The sequence below is a fragment of the Hakea prostrata genome, chromosome 5 (genome assembly GCF_041222555.1).
Source record: "Hakea prostrata isolate BN-2017 chromosome 5, UWA_Hpros_2, whole genome shotgun sequence".
NCBI classification, from domain to species: Eukaryota; Viridiplantae; Streptophyta; class Magnoliopsida; order Proteales; family Proteaceae; genus Hakea; species Hakea prostrata.
Genome location: NC_142604.1, coordinates 33,071,337 through 33,082,714, shown reverse-complemented (window position 1 = coordinate 33,082,714; position 11,378 = coordinate 33,071,337).

Below are 11,378 nucleotides of genomic sequence, written 5' to 3'. Positions count from 1 at the left end.
CTAGGCAACTCATACGGTAGAGAATAAATCAAACAATGCATATGGTATGTATGCATTTTGCACAGCAGCAAGGTTAGGATTATGTGGGATTTCACAATCTCCCCCCCTTAAAATAATTTTGCCCTCGAAATTGAAAGCATACCTGGGCTTCCAATAAGATGGGGAAACTTCTTAAGGGGTGTGATTCTTTCACCGAATCTTCAAGGGGAAGGAAGGTACAACGAAAAATAGGCCTAATAGGTAAAGAACACTGGACTCTTGACTGACTTCTTAAACAGTTGATAGGAACTCAAAACAAAAAGCAGACGTTAAGAAAGCAAGAGATGCATAGGTGACAAATCAAACGAAGATAGGAACAAGGCTACGAATAACGAACTTGAAGAAAAGTTTTCTAGGTTTCTCAAAAGGTTCAAGGGTTTCAAAGGTCTTCCAGAAACATTACACTTCCAATATGCCAACCACACTTAAATCAGCTGCACAGGTCATTAAAGTCCAAACAATGCATCAAAATCAACTTTTTCCCAAAACTGCCAAAACAACAAAATATGCCTTGGTTGAAGAACAACCTTACAAGGACCACTTTCTCTATTTCAATCACACTTCAAACACTTCTAACTTCGAGTTTGGTTCTGGGGAAAGGTTTTCTAAGGTTCCTAAGGTTCCAAGACTCTCAAGAGGATTCAACAACTTCACACAAACTAATCAGGTCAACAACACAAGGTAATCTTCATTCTTACCTCTCTTTCTTTTCAAATTTCATTACCAACAACATGATTTTTCTTCAAAACTGAAAAACACTTGCTGCTATTGGTTAGAAACATGTTAAGGGGTGTTTAGAAGCATGCTCCAACCAATTTCCACACAAGCTAAGCTTCAACCAAAAAGATTTCCCACATTTTGCACCAATTTCACTATTCACCTTACCAAAATCCCAACTTTACAAACACTTGTCCCATTTTCGAACCAAAAGGAGTTTTGACACCAAACCAATTCCTACATGACTGTTTCAACATGAGGAAGGTGCTCATACACTTCGTTCGGTCAAAATCCAACTTTCCAAAAATCACAAAACCTTGCCCAAAAGAGTATTCCTTCTTCTAAAGTTGCTGAATTTTCACATCCACATTGCAAAATTGATGGATTTTCTTCAAACAAACCATCCCAGCATGTTTATCCAAGTCTCATGCACATGCTAGCATAATCGAACTGCAATTTCGACAAAATCAACATTTTTGAAAAATTACGAAAATGCCACTCTTTCATGCAAGATAGCTCAAGAACTCATCCAATTGAAAACTTCTCTTGACTCAACAGGTTCACTATGCATAGAGGAGGTAGGAGGGCTGATAGAGGTCGGGGACACATTCTACGGCTAGTAGTTCTACGAGAGGATCTTTTCACAACTTTCAACCTTGCTAGATTTTTCTAAAATCCAAGGGTTTTGATGGATCTTCTCCAAACAAACCTTCTTAGCATGTTAAACCAACTCTTGTACACATGCTAACATGCCCAAATCGCAGCTTCCATCGAAAACAAAAGTTTTTGGAAAATTTACCAAAATACCCTTCTTCACCAACTATTGCATTGCTTAACTTCCTTTACTCAAGCAATGCAAATCTCAACTTGTCTCTTTAGATTCCCATCAAACCACCACGAAGGAAAAAACTTAAGGGTTAGGAGAGGTAGAGATGAGGATCAGAGTACTATTCCTTCACCACAAGCAAAGGTAGTACAAGGATAAGGAGGCAACAATCCAAATTCCAGATGAGCTTCAAGATCCGAATGAAGATGATGATGAAGATGAGGATAATGAGGATGAGACTCATGATCAGTAGGTTCAGAGAGGTGAGGAGGAAACTACTCCAGCTCGACAGTTTGAAGATGGAGGTCCTTCGCATACAATTTTTGAGGCACCGGGTGTGGTTTCTCAGCCGTTAGCAATAACTTCCACACAAGAGAGGATAGAGACACACATATGCATTATAGAAGATTAGATTGACACGACTAGAAGAGTAGTCTCAAGCTATGAGAGATCAGTTCGGTTCTTCGGAATAATTTCCTAAACAGATAGCACTAGGATTGTCATCGAGTCTACAGTTGGAGGCGGAGCAATCAGCTTCACTACCAATGTACTAGCTCACATTCTGGATGTTTCATATGTACGGGATTCCCACTAGTGGATTTTGGCTGGCACAGACATCACAGAGGCTTCGTGACGCAGCTAGGTCAGAGGATGAGGGTGATATTGCCAAGGCTGATGACACAGAGGATGAGGATGCCAGTGACGGTGATGATGATGGTGATGATGATGATGATGATGATGATGGTGACAATGATGATGATGATGATGATGATGATGATGAAGATGATGATGTAGGAGCTCAAGGTCAGGATGACATCGAGATTAAGAGAGTTGAGGATTAGGGTTAGGGTGAGATTGTGAGACACGAGGAGATTCCGACACCATGCTTCCGTGAGATTGGTGGTCATTCACATACGACTTCTGAAGCTCTAGGTGTGGCTTCTCATTAGTCATCGATTTCTCCCACGCTTAGAGGATAAGGCTCGATAAGAGAGAATAGAGTCCTATATGTATACCTTGTGAGCACGACTGGAGAAGGAGTTCAAATCTATGAGGGACTAGACAGATCACCGAAGTTGATCACCTAGATAGGTAGTGCTAGGAGTTTCCTTTTATGCTTTCACAGATGTTCCTTTCAGACTTGTAAAAAAACTCTTATGTGATTAATGAAATTCAGTTTGTTTCACTTGTGTTATTGTACATTATGCATTTTCTTTTGTTGCTTAAGTAATTCTTAACGTTTAGTTATGACTTATAACTTATGATGACTACTCACGACCATTACTCCCAATGACAACTCTCGACTCAGACTTATACGGACAACACATGACGACAACACGACTCAAACTCATGACAACACACGACGACAATAAGACTTACGACAAGGACTCACTCACACAGATGACTTGCAACGACAACTTTCAACTCAAGACTCAACTCACAAATCAAGACACCAACACAATAACTTAAAACCGACAACTTAACTCTAACCATGACTACAACCCAAGTATAAGTCATAAACTTTAATTATTGTGTATTATTCAACTTAAGATGTATTATGCTTCATTTATTCAAGTTTCTAATCCAAGTTCTCTATTATTCACTTCTAAGAAAGTTTGAGTCACTTTTGGATCTATGACCCAAGGATGCTTTTGTTACTGTGTTCTATGGTTATGATTGTCCAAAAACTTGGGCTCTGATACCATCTGTCACATCCCGCAAAATCCACTCAGGGAGTACCCTATCTGGATTACTTAGGAGAGTGATCCACAACCCAAAAGATCAAGTTTAGGAACGATCATATCCAGTTGGCACAATAACTTAATCAAAAGCAATAACAAATCATTGTTTTCAAGTAATTTAATAATAAAAGTCAAGGAAAGAATCTAATAAGAATCAAAAGAGCATCAGAGTGCGAAAAAGATACCAATAAAATAAATAATCAAAATATGGAATGAGGTGGAAACCCACTCAAAAATAGCAACGGAAGGTAGATCGAATAAAAGTAAAGGTTACAACCGGTTCCCAAATGAAGGGGAACAAAAAGGTATGCAACTAAGTTACAGTTTCTTCTAACTTATACAATGTTTCCTCAATAAAATAATCATGTGAAACTAGACAAGCCCAAATTTGCTCCTGACAAATATCAGTCTCGTACTGATAGTCTTCACCGACGCAGTCACCATGATCAGTAGTGTATGAGTCATCAACTTGGTCTTCATAGTGTTGACCATCATAGTCAATAGTAGTAGTAGCTGCAGATAAGTCTAACAAAAGATGTTGCAAAAAGGAGTGAGTTCAAAAGAATTTAGCAAGGCAGTTATTCCATAATAACATAGATACATGATACAAAGAATAGCATGATGTAAGATGATATGAAACACATGATGCAATTATGATTCTAACTCTATGTATGCTAGTCTCTATGGTAGACATGCTTTAAGTCATAGCACCATACTTCTTTGGGTAAGTCTCAAATCACTCTTCCCTTAACCATCTCGGTATCTTGGGTTCTCCGATGGGAATTGGGTCCCGCATCCCTTGGGACAATCCATGGCTAGGGTTTGAGTCACCGTTCTCTCACATCACCATTGGTATAAGTATTGGCAAGTGTCACGGTAAAGCCTAGCCTGATGCAAGTCATCTACTTAGTCATATCATGTCAGATCCAGATACGTCCATTCCTCACCCTGGGCGATCTTTTCCGGTATCCTTCACACTAGAGTCACGGATATTACTCACCAGACTCACCAACCCTATTGGTCATCCACAAATAGTAGACGCGAAGCTCTCACGTCCTCTCACGGATATAACTCACCGGTCTTGAGCCCATCAAATCACACTACTACCATGGGTCGTTCGGTCTTAATGCCCTTCCGATTTAGGTTTGATACAACAAGGACATCCTAGCCAACACATCTAGACAAGTCCTATGTATGTCATCCAATAATCCGGGAAAGCATCGATGGGCATCTTCGGAGAACATCCCATACTAATCCCTCTGATGTCCAAGGACAGAAATGTCAAAAGGACATTCCCCAATCCTAAATTATATCTATTCAATCACATTTCCGATTCCATCACATCATATACAAATGATATTTCATCATATAGAAGATATTCAATAAAACATGATTAATTGCATATGTAATTAACAAGAACGAACATTCATGATAACAAAAGAATAGATAAACATAGCACTACTGTACTTGAAGTACTTAATGCAGTCATATATTGTAAGAAATACGATAAAGAAGGTGAATATACTAAGTTTCCAATCATAAAAGTAATATTCACATAATCCATGTAATTATGGTAATAATCGTCCTTATCTTAATTCAAATCGAAACTAATCCCAAAGATTACTTAGAATCGTCCCCAACTTAGTACTCGTACCCTAGACAACATATGAGCAGCATCAGAGAAGGAATCAATCAAATCGGAGTTCAAACGGAGAAAATCGAGCAAATACAAGGTTGCTGTACTCAGCTAGTCGATTGACTGGTTGACTGACTCAGCCGACCAAGTAGTCGAGCAAGATGAACAGTGACGGGCTGAATAGTGAAATTGGCCCGAAACCAATCTTTCGGGGCTCGGGTCGATCCAAAACTTGGAGGGATTCATTGTAACAGTATAAGAACACTACATAACAAGAATTAGCATGATCTAATGGTCCAATTAGGAATACCCAAATTGAAACCCTATGTTCTATATGCTAGAATCATAGTCTTCAATGAAATCAAATGTAAATGCAAGGAACATTAGGGAATTCAAGTAATGAAATGATGGACAATAGATTAGGATCAAATACTAACCTAAAATCAGACCTAATATACTATAGGAATCAATTTAGGAGATGAAATCATGTTGCTATGAAAGAATTTCATAAGAAAGACGACGTTAAGAATCGATATGAGATGCATAGCATTGATAGAATGAATGGGGGTTTATAGAAATCAAAAGAGACAATAGAAGAGGTGGTTGCAAGGTTGTAGCACCTTCTTTATAGTCCCAACAGCAAGAATAAGGTGAGGTAGAAGTAGATTAGAGAGAGAATGAGAGAAAACATACCTTGAAGATGAAATTAGAGAAGAGGAACAATGATCCTTGTAGAAGATCATCACTCAAGCCAAGGAGAGTCTAAGAGGAGCCTACCCACGTCCCAAGAGACTCCCAACAGAAGAATGGGGTTAAAGCCCCGAAGTCCCCTTTAAATAGAACCCAAAATGACCAAAAACCCCAAAATTCTCAGGCTTATAATCCTTTGGTCGACTGATTGGTTGACTGACTGGTAGACTGGCCATCGACCAGGCAGGTCGACCAAACAATAACAACAACTTGGGGGAGGGAATTGGAGGTCGATATTAACTCAAATTGAGGTGGGTTTTCTCCTACAAGTCATTCAACAAGTCTAGATCAGGGAATTACCTTCGAAACATGTCCGGGAGTGCATTTGGTCCACCAACTAAGCTCTCCTTCTTCAGGCTGCAGATTCTTAACTAACACTGATAATGCATCCAAGTATGGAGCACCATCAACCGTATCCATGGGTTTTGGGTCAAACACCATGTCTTCTACAGAGAGAGCCCACAAAGACATCATCCTTCACTTCGGGACATGGATCTACCCTAAGGGAAAGGTCTGACATGATTTCCTAAGGTTTTCAAAGATAGTAACACTGAAATCAAGGTCTAGCTTCAAGGTGTAACACTAAACAAGTCTTTCTTCACGCAAAACAAATAGGGTGTCCTAGCTAGGTTTGGGCTGGATTTCACATTCTCCCCCCCCCCCCTTAAAATAATTTTATCCTCAAAATTGGGAGAGTACTTGGCTTTTGAAAGAGATCGAGATACATCGCTTCTACCTTGACTTTCTTCTCCCAAAATCTACGGAAAACAAAAAACAAATAAGTATTTGGTAATAAAGAAAACAAATAACAATAAGTATTTTGAAATAAAAACAAAGGAGTAAATCTAACATGCTTTGAAAACATAAACAATTAGAAGGGATAACAAATCATGAAGATCACACTTGATTTCTCTTCAAAATCATCGTGTGGAGAAATCACAAGGTTATAGAGTGTATGGAGGTCCACTCTAGAACAGCGGGGATAAAAGGATCCGTCGTGGGAATGATTTAATATCACCCTCCTATCAAAGGGAATAGAAGGTACGAGAAGAAATAAAAGGGAGAAAAGATCAGCTTCAAAGTAAACTTCTACCAAGCGAAACTAGGCAACTCATATGGTAGAGAATAAATCAAACAATGCATATATTATGCATGCATTTGGCACAGCAGCAAGGTTAGGATTAGGTGGGATTTCAAATTACTAACCTTAGATTGACAGATTGGAGATGAGAAGCTTCAGATCTAGCAAAGATCTTTCAAAATAACCAAAGAGAGCTTTGAAAGAGTCTTCCTACGTTCCTAGAGTGTTTTGGAGGCAGAGGATACTAAGAAACGGAGTTTGCTTAAATAGAAAGTGAAAAACCCTAAAATTGGATTTTCTCGAATTTAACACCCGGTCGATTGGCCCAGTCAACCAACCAATCGACCAAGCTGGTCCGCAAGGCCAAAATTGGGAATTGGAGGCCCAACTCAAGTCCAAACCTCATAGGCTTCTCCCAACACAACATATGACTTATCTAGTATAGAAAAATGCCTTCAAATCATATCTAACTATACTTCAAGTCCATCAATTAGACTCACCTTCGTCAAGCTGCAGCTTTCTTTCTAGATTTGCACAGACTTCCAAGTATGGAACTCCATCATCAATCTCCATGGGTTCTGGGTCAAACACCATGTCTTCTACTGAGATGGCCCATAGTTGGCTTCTTCCTTTGCTTCGAGTCATCAGATCTACAAACAACCGGGTTTTCGGGTCAAGGTCAGGGTTAGGATAGGGCTGGATTTCACAATTAGAGTGCAGAATATAACAAAATCAGAGTGTAGAGTATAGCAAAAATAAACTCTAAAACCAAAGCGGAAGGTAGATCGAATCTAATGTATTACAACTTACAGAAATAAAGGAAACTAATAATTGTTCTAAGGCTAAAAAAAATGAGTATCTGTCACATCCACCCAGCCGGTACCCTACCTGGCATACTCGAGTATGTGATCCACAGCCCCGAAGATCAAGTATCGAGGTAATCAACCTCCCACATAAACAATAACATAATCATGAACATAAATAATCAATGTGCAAAGTATAAATAAGGGATCCAAATAAGGAAGGAAATAAATCATATATCATCAGAGTATGAAAAGTAACAATAATGTCAAAATCATACAGTAAAGTGAGGCGGAAATCTCACTCTACCAACAGCGGAAAAGTAGTTCCAAAAAGAAAAGGAAAAGAGATTAAAACTAATCCCAATAACAAGTACAATGAGTAACTAAATCATTCTCAATCTTATAGAGGACATCTCTGTAAGTGTAAATCTCAAAAATGGCACAAGGGCGCTTCCACTCTATCGACGGACTAAGCATCGTACGCAGCATAACCACCCGCAGAATCTTCAATGTGATCGTTGTAACCGCAATCACCTTCCTAGAGGTATGTCTCTTCTCCCTGCGCTTCTTCATATGAGCAGTCATGATACTCAAAGCCTGTAGAGAAATCTAACAATACATAGCACAAAAGGAGTGAGTTTCAAAAGAAACCTAGTAAGGCAGTTAATCCATAATAACATAAATAGTAGGATTTCAAAGCAAAGTAAGATGCAATGTAACATGAAACATATAATGCATTATGATTCTAAGTCTATGTATGCTGGTCTCTATTGGCAGACATGCTTTAAGTCATAACACCATACTTCTTTGGGAAGGTCTCATCACACAACGCCGTTTGGTAGTGGGTCCGGCATCCCTCGGGACATTCCATGGTTGGGGTTTAGGTCACCGCTCTCTCACATCACCATTGGTCTAAGTATTGGCGCATGTAAGGGTTAAAGCCTAGCCAAATGAGAATCTTCCGCTTAGTTACATCAACTCAGCTCCAGATACGTCTATTCCTCGCCCCTGGCGATCTTTTCCGGTATCCTTCACACTAGAGTCCTCATAGTCCCTGACTATGGACTCATCAACCCTATTGGTTATCCACATATGGTAAACGGGAAGCTCTCATGCCCCCTCATGGGTTGGTTACCGGTCTTGAGCACCCATGAGCCCAAGTCTATCCATATGCAACCCTACCAATGAATGGCCTCTTTCGAGTATCCACAATGTGATCCATGTCCTCTCACGGATTGGTTACCGGTCTTGAGCCCCCACAAGTCCCCATTGCTACCATGGGTCGTTCGGTCTCAATACCCTTCTGACTAGGGTCTAATATAACGGGACATCCTAGCCAAACACTTCTAGATAGCCCTAGGTATGACAACCAATAGTTTAGGAAGGTGTCCAAAGGGCATCTCCGGAAACATCCCATAATATTCCCATAGGTGACCAAGGACAGAAGTGTCAAAAGGACACCTCCCCTTTCCAAACCATACCTAATCAATCATCCACAACCATGAATCAATCATATTGCAAATATAGTAACTTCCCATATGGAAAGAAATCAATACAACATGTATATAATTGTCAAGTAAATCATATATGAACTAATTAGCATAAACAAATAATGCTACTGTAATTAGAGTAGTTGCATCAGTAGGTACATCAATATAGAAATCTATTGATGGAAATAAATCAGTGAGGTTCAAATATAGAAATAAATCATGCAATCTATGTAATTAAGGAAATAACTATCCTTACCTTATATAACGTGAAGAGAATATCTAAGGATCAAGGAGAATCTTCCCAAACTTGGCAAGAATGTCCTAAACAAGTATATATATCATATTAGGAAAGAAACTTAGAAGGTAAGAGATCAAATCATCCAAACACAGACCAAATATGAGGTTACTGTCCTCATTGGTCGATTGATTGGTCTACCGACTCAGTTGACCAAGCAGTCGACCAACAGAGTCAGTGACAGACAAAATCAGAGATTTCTTATTCAAAATCCGAATTTTGTGATTCAAAAGGACACCAAACAAAAGGGAATATGCAGTGATAGTGTATTGATCTATAGAGGACTTCAAAACCCTAATGACATCAAGTCTTCAAGTCACAAAATAGGAAACAAAAACTTACCATAAATAAGTTAATCAAGGTTCTTGGAGAAATCATGGCAAATTTATGGACGAGAAACTATGGAATGGTGGATTACTAATCTTATAAAGAATTCATGAAAAGCATGCATAGATCTTCTAGAAAAACAGATCTAAGATTGAAAAACATTGAATCTAAAAAAGGAAAGAAGATGAAGACATTGTTTCCTTCAAAAGCGAGTGATGATCTTGATGAAGATCATCCATCAAGCTTTAAATCCTTAGGAAAAGAGAGGAGATGAGTAGAGTGATGGTTGCAACAGAGATGCAACATCAACTCTACTATTCTCAAACAGAAAAGGAAAGAAAAACTATAGAGAATCAAAGATAGAGAAGAGAGGATGATGATCACATACCTTTTGATGTAAATGCAAGAGATTTGACGAAGATCCAACAAGAAAACCACCAAGGATGCAGAGGAGATGACTTGAGGAGAGCTCTGGTTCGTTCCAGGGAGTTTGGAGGCACAAAAGACAAATTAGACTCGAAGTTGGGCTTAAATAGAGAAGCCAAGACCTAATTCAGCAAAATAGATCCCATTGGTCGATTGATTGGTCAATTGGCCCAGTCGACCAATGAGTCGACCAATCAGGACAGCAAGTCCAAAACAGGGATTTGAAGGCTCAGATCGAATCCAAACATGAAGGGGTTTTGCACACACACCAAGTGGCTTACCTAGTATGTAGAAATGCCTTCGAACCAAGTTAGAGAGTACTCCAAGTCCATCAACTAATTCCATCTTCATCAGGGTGCAGTTTCCTTTTTAGTCCTGGACATGTTTCCATAAATGGAACACTGTCATCAACTCTCATGGATTCTAAACCAAACACCAAGTCTTCCACTGAGATAGCTCATAGTTGACTTCTTGCTTTACTTTGGGTTGTCGGACCTACAAACAACAGGGTTTCAGGGTCAAGGTTAGGGCTGGGTTTCACAGTATCTATGTCCATTGTTTGTGAAATTAAAAGTAATCGCAAGCGCATGGTATCGTGTAGCTAACAGGTCGATCTCAAGGAGATATGCCACTTTAGAATTAACTTCTTAATGATAATGCGAGAGTGCAATGATTCAAATTTGTTAATCACTTAATAAACTAAACGAACGGTCCTAATCTATACATCTAATGCAATCGAATTGAGACAAAAAATAAATAACCAACGCAAAATTAATAAAGGTAGAAAAAATACAAATAATAAATAAATAAAAATAAAAGGGAAGTGATCCGAGTGTCAGCTTTGAATCTAGGAAAGGGGAATATAATTATAATGACTTTGACCGTGGACCCTTTGCCATAGCTTACAGTCCACTGATCGGAATGGATATTAGAGAAAAAGAAATTGCAAAAAAGAAATAACCAAAGCAATAAAAGGAAAGGGAAACCTTAACCAAAGAGAGGCACGGCTGTAGGTGTGAAACCCAACCCTATCATAACCCTGACCTTGACCCGAATCCATGATGTTTGTAGGTCCGAAGACCCGGAGTGGTGGAAGAAGAGACTTGTGGGCCCTCAACGTTGAAGACTCAGTGTACGATTCGGAGCCCATGGATATTGACAGTGAAGCCCCTTACTAATATACACTATCAGTGTTCAGCATGCGAAACTACACCTAGAAGAGGGGAAGCTTAGTTGAAGTGCTTGA